Source organism: Hemiscyllium ocellatum, chromosome 13 (genome assembly GCF_020745735.1).
Source record: "Hemiscyllium ocellatum isolate sHemOce1 chromosome 13, sHemOce1.pat.X.cur, whole genome shotgun sequence".
In the NCBI taxonomy this organism is placed as follows: Eukaryota; Metazoa; Chordata; class Chondrichthyes; order Orectolobiformes; family Hemiscylliidae; genus Hemiscyllium; species Hemiscyllium ocellatum.
The window spans coordinates 72,027,133-72,044,585 of NC_083413.1; the positions used below are offsets into that span (position 1 = coordinate 72,027,133).

The 17,453-nt window shown below is 41.7% G+C and overlaps 1 protein-coding gene across 1 annotated transcript in view; it reads left to right on the forward strand.

Annotated features, from left to right (window-relative positions):
* The first annotated feature begins 614 nt into the window (after positions 1 to 614).
* The window catches only part of fam168b (family with sequence similarity 168 member B), a 46,735-nt gene continuing 29,896 nt past the window's right edge, over positions 615 to 17,453 (forward strand). Inside the window, exon 1 of the mRNA XM_060834913.1 lies at positions 615 to 741. The gene's annotated coding sequence lies outside the window, so the exon portion shown is untranslated. The remainder of the gene's footprint in view (positions 742 to 17,453) is intronic.

Here is a 17,453-nt window from a genome sequence, read left to right on the forward strand (position 1 = left end):
CGATTTGAACAGAAAACTGGCCAAACATTGGAGATTAAGTGAGGGAAAAAGATTGGCTGGATTGCCATATGGAAAGCTGACAGTTAAAAAGATAAAAATTAAACTTAAATTCGTTCCTACAAAGCTGACATGGGACATTTGAGGCGCCAAATGGTCTCCATCAGTGCCTGAAGTAATGGGAAAACTGCAGTAGGTAATCAGATTGTCCAAAAATCAATACCATTCATTGTCTTATTGTCCCCCTTCCATTTTTCTACAGTACCAAAACCCAACCATTAGTGCTGTGGTGGTGTAGTGTTAGTGGCTCTAATTCAGATCCAGGGCTCAAGCCCCACCTGCTCTAGAGGTGTATCATGACATAAAATATACAAAATAAAAACCCATCCGTTCTAAACCGTCTTCTTTCAAATTTCGGAGGCAGTTTCACATTGCGGCTGTCGGCGGTAAATCTCATCCCTTCCCTTCTCACGCTCTGCACAGACGACGCTAGATCCTTCTCGCACTTTCTACCTCGACGTTACTGTCGCCGCCGTCACCAGCTGGACCCGCCCATCTGACGTCAGCGTGAGGCCCGGAAGGGGCGTGGACAGGCACGGGCTGGCCGGAAGTGGCGGCGGGAAGGTGAGGAGGAGTGAGGCAAGCGAAGGGGGGGAGGGGAAGGCTTGCAGTTGTTGCGCAGCGTCGCTGATGTGAGGCGGAGTGAGCGAGGAGAGTCTGCATCGCTGGAATCGTTCAGTCAGGGTGGGTTGCCCTCCTCTCCCCTCCCCCCTTTCTCCGGCCCGTGGCTGCGATCGCTGACACCCCGGGGGAGGGGAAGAGAAGAATCCGGGCCTCTCCGTTTCGTTGCCTCCGCCGTCCGATTGTCGGGGGCGGGGGGGGGTGTCCCGGGTCCGTTGTCGTTTTGATCGTCGTTTTGATCGTCACTTTGACACCGGGGCCTGGCGAGCCCGCCCCCTCTGTCCACCTCTCCAACCACCACCTTTCCCTCGGGCCCCCGGGGCTCTGCGGATGGCTGATTTCCCCGGGGATGATGATGGGGGGGGGGGGGGGGGAGAGGTGTGGTGTGCTGTTGTTGTTGCTGGTGTTATTTCATCGAGCCCTCGCATCCCTTTCGGGCCCTGTTTCGGGGGAAAAAGGCTGTTGTTTCGGGCGTCCTGTATGGCGATGGTTATTGTGGAGCGGGGCGGGGAGAGAGGGAGGTGTTTCCTTTGCAATGTCCGCGCTGCCTCCCTCCCTCCCAACCTCTGGTTGCAGCCATTGACAATTGACTGCTTCCTGACTTGTCACGCACAACGTCGGCCTCGCAAATGGTTCAGACCGGCTGGTGGATTTGTTTGGGGTGGGGAGGAATTGAGATTTACCGATGTTGCATAGAAGAAGGGTTTTCTGTTCAAACCTCTTCTCTCCCCCCCCCCCCCCACTGCCGTTTTTTTAATTTGCTCCCACTTTGCTTTGTTGTTGTCGACAGCTCTTGTCTTGTCATCTTGAGCCTCACGTCCCCAGTCGAAACACACAACGTTGTTTTGATCGTCTGCGGTTTTTGAAGGATCACCACTTACAACAGCCAGAAAAGAAATACACTGCGTTTGCTTTTGAGCAAATGGGTGGCACGGTGCCTCAGTGATTAGCACTAATGCCTAGCAGCGATTTCGATTCCACCCTCGGATGACTGTGTGCAATTTGCACATTCTGTCCGTGTCTGCGTGGGTTTACTCCGGTTTCCTCCCATAGCCCAAAGATGGGCAGGTTAGGTGGATTGGCCATTCTAAATTGCCCATAGTGTCCAAAGATATGTCGGGGAGGCCGAATAGCCGTGGGAAATGTAGGCTTGTGGGGATAGGTTGGGGAGTGGGTCTGGGTTAGGATGCTGTTCAGAGGGGCGATGTAGATTCGATGGGTCGAATGGCCTGCTTCTGCACTGTAGGGATTCTATAAAAATGGAAATCAGTTAATTGCAGACCCTGGCATTAATTTAGAATGAGAATGAAAATTACTGGAAATAGTAAGTTTGTTTTTCTCTATTGAAGTTGTCAAAGTCAATTATGGTCAGTTATGTTCTGTCAGCATATTTGCAGTTTGTGTCACTCAATAATAAAATCTCCACCAGAATTATAAATGCCATTTTGCTTTATATTTTCCATTTTTGCTTCCAGTAAAGGACTAAACACATTGTTTTACAGTAATTTGCAAAGCGCTTCTTTTTGTTTAAATTTTGTTTGGTACTGATCAGTTGTATTTGGAGTTTTTGATGTGTATAGTGTCATAGGGTTCAGTTGGGGTTTTGATATTTTATCTCAATGAATAGGGAGGTGAATGAATTGAATCAATGGTAGCTAGATTTGCTGGTAAACTTAAGGATACTAATCAAAGTGAGATGTGAAAAACAGCAATCTGCATTAGGGTCTAGATAAGCAAATGGGCAAAAATTTGGCAGATGGCATATAATTTGGGTAAATGTGAATTATTCATTTGGCAGGAAAATAGAAGTGCATCATTATATAGCTGGACTGAGATATGAAGTACAAAGAGACCTGGGAGTCTTGGTATGTGAACCTCAAACATAGTATGTGGGTACATCAAGCAATTAAGGTGGTAAATGGAATGTGAGGGCAGTGGGTTGTGAAAGTAGGCACATTTTGCTGCAATTGCACAGTACTTCAGCGAGGCAGCATCTGAACTATTGCATACAGTTTTGAGTTTCCTTATTTAGGAAAGGATATAAATGAGTTAACAGTTCAGCAAAGGACCTGCCATTGGAGGTGGAAATGAGACATTTTTATGGTCAGTCGATTGAATTTGTGGAACTCTTTCCAAAGAATGGTGCATGAGACCCTGGAATATTTTCAAGACAAATATAGGTTGACTCCCTTGTTAATCCAAAAATATCTAAGATTCATAGGGGTTGGTTATAAAACGGAGTTGAGGCCACAATCACATTAGCTCTGATCTTAATGAACAATAGAGCGGACTAGAAGGACCAAATAGTTGTCTACTCTTAAGATAAATCTTTGTGTCTAAAAGGTAAAAATTGCTAATGGTCTAGAAAGTAAATTTGGAATATGCTGTTCCAGAAAACAACAAAGAAGGATCCTGTTAGTGTTCAAAATCTAAGTTGAAAATTGATGTCGCCCTCAATTCTGTTTGGGGGACTTTGGCTTGTCAGCTTATTGTACAGTTTCCACTACTCAATTTGGTCATGGCTGTACTTTACCTCAATTTATTCAATTTAGTTCTATAGCCTTATTTAACACTATCTTTTAATTTGCAATGGGGAAATTCGAATGGTCTATTGTTCACAGCCTGGAGAATTCTCGATTTTAACTTACCATTAGGTTAGTATTGCTCTTGTTCACTGCGTATTTTTCCAAAACAGGATATAAAAATTATCAATACTTTGATTTTTGCACTGATCACATTGCGGTTCTCAAAGAAGAAGTTCTTTGGTTTGTTTTGAGGTCGTGTTGCCCCTCACCATTTTGCAGCACTGAAATTCTAGTGGTAGTATCTATAAATCTTTGTCAATTTGAAATTCAGATTTCTCTTCTTCCTCATAATTAGCATGTTTATGTGGTAAGAAAATGAGAGCTTTCATGTTTGTACATCTGTCATTTGACTGTCGAGACTTTTCTTTGAAGTAGTGTGGTCAGCAAAGTGAGGGGTAGGTTGACTTTCATACAACTTTGCTTTTGTTTTGTGTGCTTTGGCTCCTTGCCTCTCTTCCCCAGAAGAGCTAGATGTAGTGTCTCCTTATATTGTATTTTTAGGTGATGCTTGGAATAACTTTCTCTCACGAACCTTTCTCTCTCTGTCTTAACTGCACTCCATGACTTGGCCATACAGCCTCAGCAGCAGTGGGTTCCACAGACTCACCACCCTCTGGCTGAAGCCATACCTCCTCACCTTATTTCTAAAAGGTCATCCTGATATTCTGAGGTCATGTTCTTGGGTTCCAGTCTCTCCTACTGGTGGAAACTTCTTCTCCACGTCCACTCAATCCAAATATCTCAGTTTCAATGAGGTTCCTCCCCCCTCTCTCATTTTCTAAATTCAGGGTATTGATCCCTCATGTCAAGCCCCTCGTCCTTGGGATCATTGTTGTAAACCTCCCTTGGAGCCCCTCCATTACCAGCATATCCCCTTTTCGATACCGGGTCTGAAACAATTCGCAATATTTTCAGTGTGGTCTGAACACAGCTTTATACAGCCTCCACAGTGCAGTTCCACTCTTGTGTTTTAGCTCTCTTGAAATGAATGCTGACATTTCATTTGCTGCATTAACTGTCAACTTAATCTGCATGTTAGCCTTAAAAGAATCTTAAGTCCCTTGGTGCTTCACATTTCTATAGCCTGTCCCTATTTATAAAATAGTCTGTTTTTTTTCCCACATTGTGTCCCCTCTGCCACACCTTTGCTCATTCTTCTGGCATGTCCAAGTCCTTCTGCAGGCTCTCTATTCCTCAGTATAACATGTCCCTCCACTTAGTGTCATAGACATGTATAGCACGGAAACATACCTTTCGGTCCAACCCATCCATGCCGACCAGCTATCCTAACCTAATCTAGTCCCACCTGCCAGCACCTGGCCCATATGCCTCCAAACCCTTCCTATTCATATACCCATTCAGATGCCTTTTAAACGTTGGAATTGTACTAGCCCCCACTACTTCCTCTGGCAACTCATTCCATACAGGTACCACCCTCTGCATGAAAAAGTTGCCCCTTAGATCCTTTCATATCTTTCCCTTCACACCCCTAAACCTATGCCCACCCCAGGGAAAAGACTTTGTATATCCAATCCATGACCCTCATGATTTCAAAAATCTCTATAACGTCACCCCTCAGCCTCCAAAGCTCCAGGGAATACAGCCCCAGCCTATTCCCCCTCTCCCTGTAGCTCAAATCCTCCAACCCTGGCAACATTCTTGTAAATCTTTTCTGAACCCTTTCAAGTTTCACAACATCTTTCTGATAGGAAAGAGACCAGAATTGCATGGAACATTCCAAGTGTGGCCTAATCTATGTCCGACATGACCCAACCACTGTACTCAATACTCTGACCAAGAAACGAAAGCATACCAAACCTCCTCTTCACTGTCCTATCTACCTGCGACTCTACTTTCCAGGAGGCATGGATCTGCACTCCAAGATCTTTGTTCAGCAACACCCCCTAGGACCTTACCATTAAATGTGTGCATCCTGCTAAGATTTGCTTTCCCAAAATTCAACACTTCACATTTATCTAAATTAAACTCGATCTGCTGCTTCTCAGTCCATTGGCCCATCTGATCAAGGTCCTGATGTAATCTGAGGTAACCATCTTTTTGTCCATTACACCTCCAATTTTGGTGTCATCAGCAAACGTAATAACTATACTCTTATCCTCACATCAAAATCATTAATATAAATGATGAAAAGTAGTGGACCCTTCACCGATTCTTGTGGCACTCCACTGGTCGCAGACATCCAGTCTGAAAAACAACCCTCCACCAATACCCTCTGTCTTCTACCTTTGAGCCAATTCTGTATGCAAATGGCTAGTTCTCCCTGTAATCCATGAGACCTAACCGTGCTCACCAGTCTCCCATGGGGAACCTTGTCGAACAACTTACTGAAGTCCATATAGATCACATCTGCCGCTCTGCCCTCATCAATCCTCTTTGTTACTACTTCAAGAAACTCAATCAAGTTTGTGAGACACAATATCCCACGCACACAGCCATGTTGACTATCCCTAATCAGTCCTTGCCTTTCAGAATACATGTACATCTTGTCTCTCAGGATTCCCTTCAAAACTTGCCATCACTGACATCAGGCTCACTGGTCTGTAGTTTCCTGACTTGTCCTTACCACCTTTCTTAAACAGTGGCACCACTTTAGCCAACCTCCAGTCTTCTGACACCTCACCTGTGACTATTGATGAAACAAATATCTCAGTAAGAGGCCCAGCAATCACTTCTCTCGCTTCCCACAGAGTTCTAGGGTACACCTGATCAGGTTCTGGGGTTTATTCACTTTTATGCATTTCAAGACATCCAGCACTTCCTCCTGTGTAATATAGGCATTTTACAAGATGTCACCATCTATTTCCCCATGTTCTATATCTTCGTGGGGATATCCTTTCCACAATAAATACTGATGCAAACTACTCGTTTATGATCTCCCCCATCTCTTGCGGTTTCACACAAAGGCTGCCTCGCTGTTCTTTGAGGGGCCCTCTTTTCTCGATAGTTGCCCTTTTATCCTTAATGAATTTGTAAAAACCCTTTGGATTCTCCTTAACTCTGTTTGCCGAAGCGATCTCATGTCCCCTTTTTGCCTTCCTGATGTCTCTCTTAAGTATACTCCTACTGCCTTTATACTCTTCTAAGGATTCACTCAGTCTATCCTATCTATACCTGACATATGTTTCCTCCTTTTTCTTAACCAAACCCTCAATTTCCTTTGTCATCCAGCATTCCCCACACCTACCAGCCTTTCCTTTCACCCTGACAAGAATATACTTTCTCTGGACACTTATCTTATTTCTGAAGGCTTCCCATTTTCCAGCCGTCCCTTTCCTGCGAACATCTACCTCCAATCAGCTTTTGAAAGATCTTGCCTAATCCATCAAAATTGGCATTTCTCCAATTTAGACCTTCAACATTTAGATCTGGTCTATCTTTTTCCATTATTATTTTAAGACTAATAGAATTATGATCGTTGGCCCCAAAGTGCTCCCCCACTGACACCTCAGTCACCTGCCCTGCCTTATTTCCCAAGAGTAGGTCAAGTTTGCCCCCTCAGTAATGGGTACATCCACATACTGAATCTCACAATTTTCTTGTACACACTCAACAAATTCCTCTCCATCTAAACCCTTAACACTATGGCAGTACCCATCTATGTTTGGAAAGACTTATCTTTGTATCATTTGCAAACTTTGCAACAATGCCCTCAGCTCCTTCATTCAGATTATTAATGTATAATATGAATGATTGCTGTCCCAATACTGACCTCTGTGAACTGTTACTGGCTGCCATCCTGAAAAAAAAACCCTTTATCTCCACTGCCTGCCTTTTGCCAGTCAGCCAATCCTCTATCCCTGCCTCTACCTTTGCCCCTAATGCCATGGGCTCTTGTTTTATTTCACGGGCTCTTGTGGGCATCTTGTCAAAGGCCTTCCGGCAATCCAAATAGATCACGTCCCCTGGCTCCTCTTTGTCTAACTTGCTCAGTACCTCCCCAAAAGAATTCTAACAGATTTGTCAGACATGAACCTCCTTGACAAAATCGTCCTGATTGAGCCCTATTGTACCTTGCACTTCTAAGTACTCCATAATTTCATCCTTAATAATGGACTGTAAAATGTTGCCAACAGCCAAAGTCAGGCTAACTGACCCATGATTTCCTGTTGTGTGCCTCCCTACCTTCTTAAACAGGGGTGTTACATAAGCCACTTTCCAGTTTTCTGTGACCCTCCCTAACTCCAGTGATTCTTGAAAGGTCAACAGCAATACATCAGAAATCTGGCTGTAGACCATCTGGTCTGGGTGATTTATCTTTCAGATCTTAAAACTTCCCCAACAGCTTCTCCCTAGTGATTGTCATGACGCTCACCTCTGCCACTGACTGTCTTGAAGTTCTGGTATGCTACTGATGTCTTCCACCACAAAGATTGCAAAGTAACTGTTTGGTTCCTCTGCAGGTTTTGTTCCCCAAACTATTCCATTTAGGTTGGTTGTATTGTCATTGGAATTGGTTTTCCGTTGACTACAAAAGTGCAGTAAACTAATGTTCAGTATAAATGTATGGAAATATTTCTTTAAAAATTTACTCAAGGCAATGTTTAAACTAGGATTGACAATTGCAATGTGACATTTTGTATGGCATTAATACTAACTGTGTAGTGGGCCATAAGTTTTCTGTCATGATTGAAGTGATATCACTTCTGCAAGTGGCTGACATTAAATTTTCAAATTTGCAGCAAAAAAAGAAAATGGTGATTGCTTTAGTCGTCTTTTACTATTGTAGGAATTTCTACTTGCTACAGCTTATGTACATGTACCTTGAGTTCTGATTAATCTCAACAGTAACGTAATACTGAATAACTGCACTTATCTGTTAGCATGGATGAAATAACTGGAGAGCATGAACTTTATGTGCTTGTATTACAGGTTATCTTTAAGGTGCACAATTGCAATATTGCACCCTTCTATCCTACTTTCGATTGTCTATTTGATTGTAGGTATTGCAGAAGGACCGATGTTTGAGATTGCAGAGTTTTAGATTATGACTCAATGTAATCAATAGCTGAGATTTGGATTCAATATGGATTTGCATAGCTGAATGGTACAGACTCAGAAAGCGTTGCTGACATCACTGTAGTGTTTATATTGCAGTTGGAAGGGTTAGCTACTGTTTTGAAGTGTCTGCAAGGCCTCACTTGTCCAGTCTTTGGCTCCTCCCTAAGCATTACAGCTATCTGTATTCCTCAAGTCATTGGTATAACCTGAATTTACCATGCACCTTGCATTTGATTAAATACAACATGGCATTGAGTGTTGCCTTGCCTTGGGACTGACTTCATAATGATGAAGACATAGCCATCTTAATTGTTTTGCTTTTGGCACCTTGTTACAGAAAAGAAATGAACGGTTTTGCAATATTCTTATGATGAAACAAGGTGTGACACGGGTTATGCATTAGTGATTTGTCTTGCAAACTTGTTTAAAGTGACCAGACTCTTGAAACTACAAGGTGCAGCAATTCTTCCTTTGTGTTGTCCTGTTGTATCAATGCCAGTTGTTGTTGAGCCTGTATTTGGTCTGTTCTGCCAACTTTAATTGGCAGAAGCTGAAAATGTCTTAGTGAGGACGGGGAGTGGAAGCTCCATTATTACAGTGGACAAAAATGTGTGCATGCCTTCCATTTGTTGTCTGACCCATATCAGTGTATATTGGACAGTAATATCAGGAATGCTATTTTCTTTGTATTCTTTGTTCAGAACTGTTATAAAACTTGAAAATTACACAATTGTGTTTTTAGTGTCTTTTGTACTTGATATAATTTAATCAGTCATGATCTGACAATCATGTGGACAAGTTTCAGTTGCTGTTTCATTGAAACAGTGGTGTGAGTATAGTACCAGTAACTAACATTTGATGTGTGTTGGATTTTGAAAGGCTTAGTAGTACTTATAGGTCATTTAATGGGCAAGCATAAAATACCAAAGTTTATGATTATACTTCCAGTCCTTCCCCACCATTATGCGAATCCTTGGTCAATGTCAAGAAGCAAACTTTGGAACATTATAAAAATTCCATTCTGGAGCGTGTATACTGGTCTAGTGTGAAAATAGGTCACTGAAAGCAGGTAGTTACACAAAGTTTAAAATGTATGATCCAATAAATACCAAGAATCAATAGGTTTATTAAACATTTTCTTGGATTTTTTTGGATGTGGGTCATCAAATTAACTGGTTCTATTGGCTAATTGCTCAGGAGCAGTAATAGTACATAGATGTTGCAGTTTTAGTTCGGATTTGTTAAAACCCTTTGAATGTTAGCACGAGCATTGTAAATTATTAAAAGTAACATAGGAAACATGCTTGTGAGGGAAATTTGCATACTTAATTTCTGATGAAAAAAATCTTAATCATTGAATTCAACAACGTGAAAAGTCTCTATTATGAGGAAAAATTGGATGGGCTAGCTTTATTTTCCTTGGAGCAGAGGAGGCTGAGGGGTGATCTGATTGAGGTAAATAAAATTATAGAGGCGCAGGCAAGGTAGATCATGAGAATCTCTTCCCCATGGCAGATATGTCTAAGACCAAAAAGCATAAGCTTAAGGTGAGGAGCAAATAGTTTAGAGGAGATCGGAGATAAATGTTTTTTTTCACCCATAGGGTGGTAGATATATGGAATGTGCTGCCCCAGAGGACGGTAGAGTCCAGTACACTCGGAACATTCAAGAAGCATCTGGATGAGCACTTAAGATACCAGGACAGAGTAGCCTGTGGACCTAGTGCAAGTAAATAGATTAGTGTAGTTTGATGTTTGATGGATGGCCAGAGATCCTGTTTCAATGTTGTATATACTGTATGATTCTGGATAGCAAAACCTGCTGGAACAAGAGTGGAAGGGTAACCAAAGAAATTATCTTTATAATTTGAAAAAAAAAGCAATATATCTTGTCCCACCTTCCAACATTTAGCTGCTATATTGCTATTATAAATGCTGTATAAATGAAATAATGCAGTATATTGGCTTCAGGCCAGATTGTTTAGAGCAGTGATCATATGCTTATCACCCACCACTGCCAAACCTCAAAACCTCCATTACTCCATAATACAAGTAACTGAAGTTGCCTTAGTCCTAGAGTATCATAGGGTTGCACTCTCATTAGATGTAGATGACTGGTGGCAGTTTAATCTGAGAGTCACCACCCCGCAGCAAGAGGATAAGTTGAGAAAGTGTGACCTCTGCAGTAACTAGTTCCAAAAGCAGGTAATTCCTTAAATGACTTTGAGAAAATTTCATGGAAAATTATGTCCTTGAACCAGCAGGACCATGTTAGGTTTAGTGATGACAAGTCTTAATTAATGATCAATCTAATGATAAGGGACTCCTAAATCACTGTGACCATAACATGATTGGATGTGATAATAGACTTATGAGTGATTTAAAGGTGAGTCACAAATTAGAGTTTTCTATTATGGTATTCTGGCTCTCCAGTCTAAATTACAAAAGAAATCCACCTTGAACTGCAAGATCCCCATTCTTTCAAAGACCTACACTGAGTTCTCAATAACTTAATTTAGCTAGACAATTTAGTATTCGTAACACTAGAGTAATAACTCAGAGTATGAGTAGAAGGCAGATTGTGAAATTGAATTCGGTCAATGAACTGTCACTGAATTCTTAAAATGCACCTGGGAATACTTCAGGACAGGAAACCTGTATCCCGTTAATCCATTTTATTATTTTCTCTACCTGTTAATAACATTTTCCTAAGAACGTATTTGAGTACCTAAGTCACTCTGGATCTTGTCTGTTTCAAGTGTTACATCTTTTCAAAAGTGTCCTTTCCATTTTCAGGTCCAAAGTGGGTGGCTTATCTGCTGACATTGAAATCCATTTGCCATGGTTTGCTCATTTCTCTAACCTATTCACATATCTTTATAATGTTACACTGTCGTCTACATTGCTTAAAATACTGTCTAATGTTGTCATTGGCAAAGTTGGGTATGTGGTTATTTCATCACAGTTATGAATAAATGCTGTAAATAGAGGTCCTAGCGTGTTTTGGGTCACATCCTGCCATTTAGACTACCTGCCAATTGTGTGTACATGCCATCAATAGTTTGCCTTCAAATCCATGGATTTAACTTTGACTAATAGACTCTAATACGATATTTTATCAAATGCCTTATGGGAGTTCATGTAACTCATAATGTAGTCTGTTCATACTTCAGTTACCTCTACAAGATGACGTATCAGGTTCATCAGGTATGAAATACCCTTTGCGCATGTTAGTTTTGTGATTAGCTGAATTATTTCATTGCGTTCGTTCACTGTCACCTGAATTATTGACCAATGATTTCTCAGAAACAAATGTTAAACTAGCATGTTTATGATTTCTTTCCTCCACCCTGTCATCTCTCTCAAATAGTAAAGTGTTATGCACAATTTTCCTATTTAAGGAATGTTTCTAAAATCCAAACTTTAGAATATAGTAGATGGAACGTTTGTAGTCTTTAAATTTACCCTGTATAGAAACAATCTGATTCTGGGAATTTGACACTTTTCAGTGATGTTTTATTTTGTTAATTTTAATGAGGGCTATCTTTGATTTTATTTTAATAGTTCCCTTCGATCTTCTGGCAAACTGACTGCATTCTCTACCAAAATATTGATGCTGCATAGCTTTTTAAGCATGTTCTTAATTCTTATTAATAATATTACTGATAACAGTTTCAGGGCTGAGGTTGTTCCTGAATATCCACTTCCAAACATAGTAGTTAACTTGGGGTGTTTCAATATTGTTGACAAATTTCTTTTAATGCTCCCTTTTTGTAGCTCTTATGATCTGTTTTGTTACCTTTTGCTGTGGTTAATGGTTTTCCCATTAGTCAGTTTCAAACTTTTACAATTGTATTTGTTTTGTTCAGGTACTAGCTCTCCCTTTGTTGTCTGGCTGACCCTTTTGGCAAATAGAGCTGTTCTGCTGTTTTTGAAGGCAAAGGAAATGACACAAGGGAGAAAATTATTTACCTCATCTCGAATCTGTTTCATGTGTACTGACATGGACAGTATTGTAACAGTGTCTCCCTGAGATAAGGTCATAACACAAGAAATTGGCACAGATATTGGCCATTCAGCCCACCATAAGCCAGTTCAGTCATTCAATAAGATCATGGCTGATCTGTCCTAGATCTCAACTTTTTTTTGTGCCAACTCAGGACGTCCCTCAACTTCCTGATGGTTCAAAAATTATCTATGTTCTCTTTACTTTAGTGATCTAACCTCTGCAACCAGTTTGGGTAGAGAATTCCAATCCATTCCATTCTCTCCGGAGAAGAAATTCCTTGCATCTCGGTTTTAACTGCGTATCTCCTTATTCTGTAACTTTGTCACCGATTTTGAGATTCCCCAGTAGTAGAAATCACTCTTCTTCCCCCACCAAATCAACATTGTCAAGCATCTCAGAATCTTGCATGTTTGGTGGAGATCACCCTCATTCTTGTAAATTCTAATATATCAACACCTAACCCAATCTCTTCAACTGTCTCCAAGCTGGTACATATTTTAAATATAGGGGAACCAAAACTGTACAGCATTCTAGATACAGCCTCTCACACAGTCTATATAGTGAGAAGAAGGCTTTTTTATTTTAGAATTCTAACTCTGCAAGTAAAGGCCAGAATTCCATTTGCCTTCCTGATTTCTTATGGTAATTTACTCAATGCACATACTGCATCTGCATGCTAACTTGGTCTCTCATGAACATGAGTTTAGAATAATAGAAGTGTTTTGGCAAGATTTGTAGCTCAGGTTGAGGTTGTGGATGTAAGTTTGCTTGCTGAGCTGGAAGGTTGGTTTTCAGATGTTCGTCACCATACTAGACAACATCATCAGTCGAAAATGTGATGCTGGAAAAGCACAGCAGGTCAGGCAGAACCCGAAGAGCAGGACAATCAACATTTTGACTATTAGCCATGATGAAGGGCTTATGTCTGAAATGTTGATTCTCCACCTCGGATGCTGCCTGACCTGCTGTGCTTTTCCAACACCATGCTGTCAACTCTGATCTCTAGCATCTGTAGTCCTCACTTTCTCCTAGGTAACATTTACTGTGGAAAAGAGTATGGAAGATCTAGACTGTAGGGAAATAGATGGTGACATCTTGCAAAATGTCCAGATTACAGAGGAGGAAGTGCTGAATGTCTTGAAACGTAAAAGTGGATAAATCCCCAGGACCTGATCAGGTGTACCCAAGAATTCGGTGGGAAGCTAGAGAAGTGATTGCTGGGCCTCTTGCTAAGATATTTGTATCATCGATAGTCACAGGAGAGGTGCCAGAAGACTGGAGGTTGGCAAACGTGATGCCACTGTTTAAGAAGGGTGGGAAAGATAAGCCAGGGAACTATAGACCAGTGAGCCTGACCTCAGTGGTGGGCAAGTTGTTGGAGGGAACCCTGAGGGACAGGTTGTACATGTATTTGGAAAGACAAGGACTGATTAGGGATAGTCAACATGGCTTTGTGCTTGAAAAATCATGTCTCTCAAACTTGATTTGAGTTTTTGAAAAAGTGTAACAAAAAGGAATGATAAGGGCAAAGCAGTAGATGTAATCTATATAGACTTCAGTAAGGTGTTTGACAAGGTTCCCCATGGGAGACTGATTAGCAAGGTTAGATCTCGTGGAGTACAGGGAGAACTAGTCATTTAGATACAGAATTGGCTCAAAGGTAGAAGACAAGGTGGTGGTTATTTTTCAGACTGGAGGTCTGTGACCAGTGGAGTGCCACAAGGATCGGTGCTGGGTCCTCTACTTTTTGTCATTTACATAAATGATTTGGATGACAGTTAGTAAGTTTGCAGATGACACCAAAGTTGGAGGTGTAGTGGACAGTGAAGAGGGTTACCTCAGATTACAACAGGATCTGGACCAGATGGGCCAATGGGTTGAGAAGTGCCAGATGGAGTTTAATTGAGATAAATGCAAGTTGCTACAATTTGGGAAAGCAAATCTTAGCAGGGCTTATACACTTAATGGTAAGGTCCTAGGGAATGTTGCTGAACAAAGAGACCTTGAAGTGCAGGTTCATAGCTCCTTGAAAGTGGAGTCGCGGGTAGATAGGATAGTGTAGAAGGCGTTTGGTATGCTTTCCTTTATTGGTCAGAGTATTGAGTACAGGAGTTGGGAGGTCATGTTGCGGTTGTACAGGACATTGGTTAGGCCACTGTTGGAATATTGCTGGAATAATTCTGGTCTCCTTCCTATTGGCAAGATGTTGTGAAACTTGAAAGAGTTCCTAAAAGATTTACAAGGATGTTACGAGGGTTGGAGGATTTGAGCTATAGGGAGAGACTGAACAGGCTGGGGCTGTTTTCCCTGGAGGGTCGAAGGCTGAGTGGTGACTTTATAGAGGTTTACAAAATTATGAGGGGCATGCATAGGATAAATAGAAGGTTTTTTCCCTGGGGTCAGGGAGTCCAGAACTAGAAGGCATAGGTTTAGGGTGAGATGGGAAAGATATAAAGGAGACCAAAGAGGCAACTTTTCCATGCAGAGGGTGGTACATGTATGGAATGAGCTGGCAGAGAAAGTGGTGGAGGCTGGTACAATTGCAACATTTAAGAAGCATTTGGATGGGTATAAGAATAGGAAGGGTTTGGAGGGATATGGACTGGGTGCTGGCAGGTGGGACTAGATTGGGTTGAGATATCTGATCAGCATGGACGGGTTGGACCGAAAAGTCTGTTTCCATGGTGTACATCTGTATGACTCTGAGTCTATAGCATCTTCAGGGAGCTTCTAGTGAAGCACTGGTGTTATGACCTGCTTTCTTTTGTGTTTAGGTTTCCTTGGGTTGGTGATGTTCTTTCCTTTTCTTTTTCTCAGAGGATGTTATATGGGGTCCAAGTCGATGTGTTTGTTGATTGAGGTCTGGTTGGAATGTCATGCTTCTAGGTATTCTTGTGCATGAATCTAGTTGGCATGTCCTAGGTTGAATGTGTTGTTCTAGCCGAAGTGGTGATCTTCCTCATCTGTATGTAAGGATACCCGTGATAGTGTGTCATGTCTTTTTGTGGCTAGTTGATGTTCGTGTATTCTAGTGGCTAGTTTTTCTGTCCGTTTGTCCAATGTAGTATTTGGTACTTTAGTGTCATTGTCAATCATCCTGCTGGTTGGGTAATCATTTTAAACTACATTGAGAAATCTTGCAAATACTGACACTTACCAACTGGTGGCGATAGACCCGATCCCACAATGAGAGAATCGAATCAGAGCCCTACTCAAAAAACGTAGAAATCTGGAGAATTAAACCAGACCGACTTCCAAAAAATGAAACTAGACAGATCCAACACCTGTTTTATGTATTACCTGAAATTCAGAAACCAGGAACTCCCCTCAGACCCATAGTCTCACCATTTGGAACAGCAACATATAGATTAGCCAGGGAACTACACCAAAGATTAAAACACTTAGTAGAAGACTCATGCCTCTTTAGGACTTCTTGGGTGGAGTGAATAAACACCATCAAAGACACCAAGGTAGAAGATGCTGAAATAATGGTCTCCTTTGACGTAACAGCCCTGTTCACGTCCATGAACATCAACCTGGCCAAAGAAATACTGACTATACTATTAGAAGAACCAAAGACACACGCATCAAACGCCACCAACTTCATCCGCAAAGACAACATCGTCAAGCTAGTGGACCGATGCCATACTACCCACTTCACTTCCAATAACATAACCTGCAGACAAACTAATGGAACCCAGGGATCTCCGATATCAGGTAGTAATGCAGATATTCATGCAAACCGCTCTGCCAACCATCCAACCCAAACTTAAGTCTACTACATGGATGACCCCTTTGTCATCACTAAACAAAATAAATTAGAGGAAACCTTCAAGACCATCAATAATATCCTTACTGGCATAAAATTCACAAAAGAGGAGGTAAACAACAACAGACTTGCCATTCCTAGGTGTCACAGAGCGCACAACTAATGGGAAACTTCAAACCAGCGTCTACAGGAAAAAAACACATATGGACCAAATACTGAACTACTGAAGCAATCATCTCAACACCCACAAACTCAGCTGCACTAGAACGTTATTTCAATGAGCCACCACACGCTGCAGCACAGAGGAATTACGAAGAGCAGAGGAAAAGCACCTATATAGCGTATTCAAAAAGAACAGGTTGCCAATGAACACAGTCCACCGCCGTCTTAACAACAAACCTAAACAAGCAGGCCAAACACATCCAGAAACCCTAGCCACTCTCCCCTTTTTCACACAGAGGGTGGTGTGTGTATGGAATGAGCTGCGAGAGGAAGTGGTGGGGGCTGGTACATTTACAGCATTTAAAAGGCATTTGGATGGGTATATGAATAGGAAGGGTTCATAGAGATATGGGCCAAGTACTGGCAAATGTGACTAGATTAGGTTAGAATATCAAGTTGGCATGGACAAGTTGGACTGAAGGGTCTGTTTCCGTGCTGTACATCTCTATGACTCCAAGACTGAAATGGTCTGAATCTTAACACCAGGTGGGTGACTGTGTCTTTGCTGCAAAGAGCAATATCAATTTCCCCTATCTATATTATCCCCAATTAGTGCTATATTTCTCTTTTCTCATTTGAATGGCACTTTGTACCATGGTGTTGTTGTCACTTACCTCTATTTTCCTCCATTCTATGCCTGTGTGGTGCATGACTGCTTTCTGAAACATAGTGGCACAAAGATTGGTGTGAGAAATTCACTACCAGTACAGGAAAAAAGAGAGTTTTTGCGTTGCGATAGGCTTCGTTTGAAACATGCTATGTTTAGGGCCCTGGAAAAACGCACAACTGTGGTTGGGGAGCAGGCTGAAGGGTCTACTCTTGCTATGAAAGCACCTTGAGGGCTGTCACGTGCTGCAAATGTGGCTGCTATGAAGTGCATCTGTGTCCACCAGTGCTCTTATTCTAGAGCTGCAATATTTAGCCAACCTTGCTATCTCTATTCTGTTAATTAATTTGGATGTTAAACTTGTTAAAAGTGAATTTCTTAGTTGTATTCTTCAGCCACTGGTTTAAACCATTGACCAATAGAAGAGACGTAGAAGAAATACCCACCTTTTTCTTCCTGTGACATTGCACTTTGGTTTTGACACAAAGAAACCAGTTGACAGAGCTCCCTGACACTGATTGCTATCTCCTGCGGCTGTCCTCTTATGCATGCAGCTCTTCTCTTT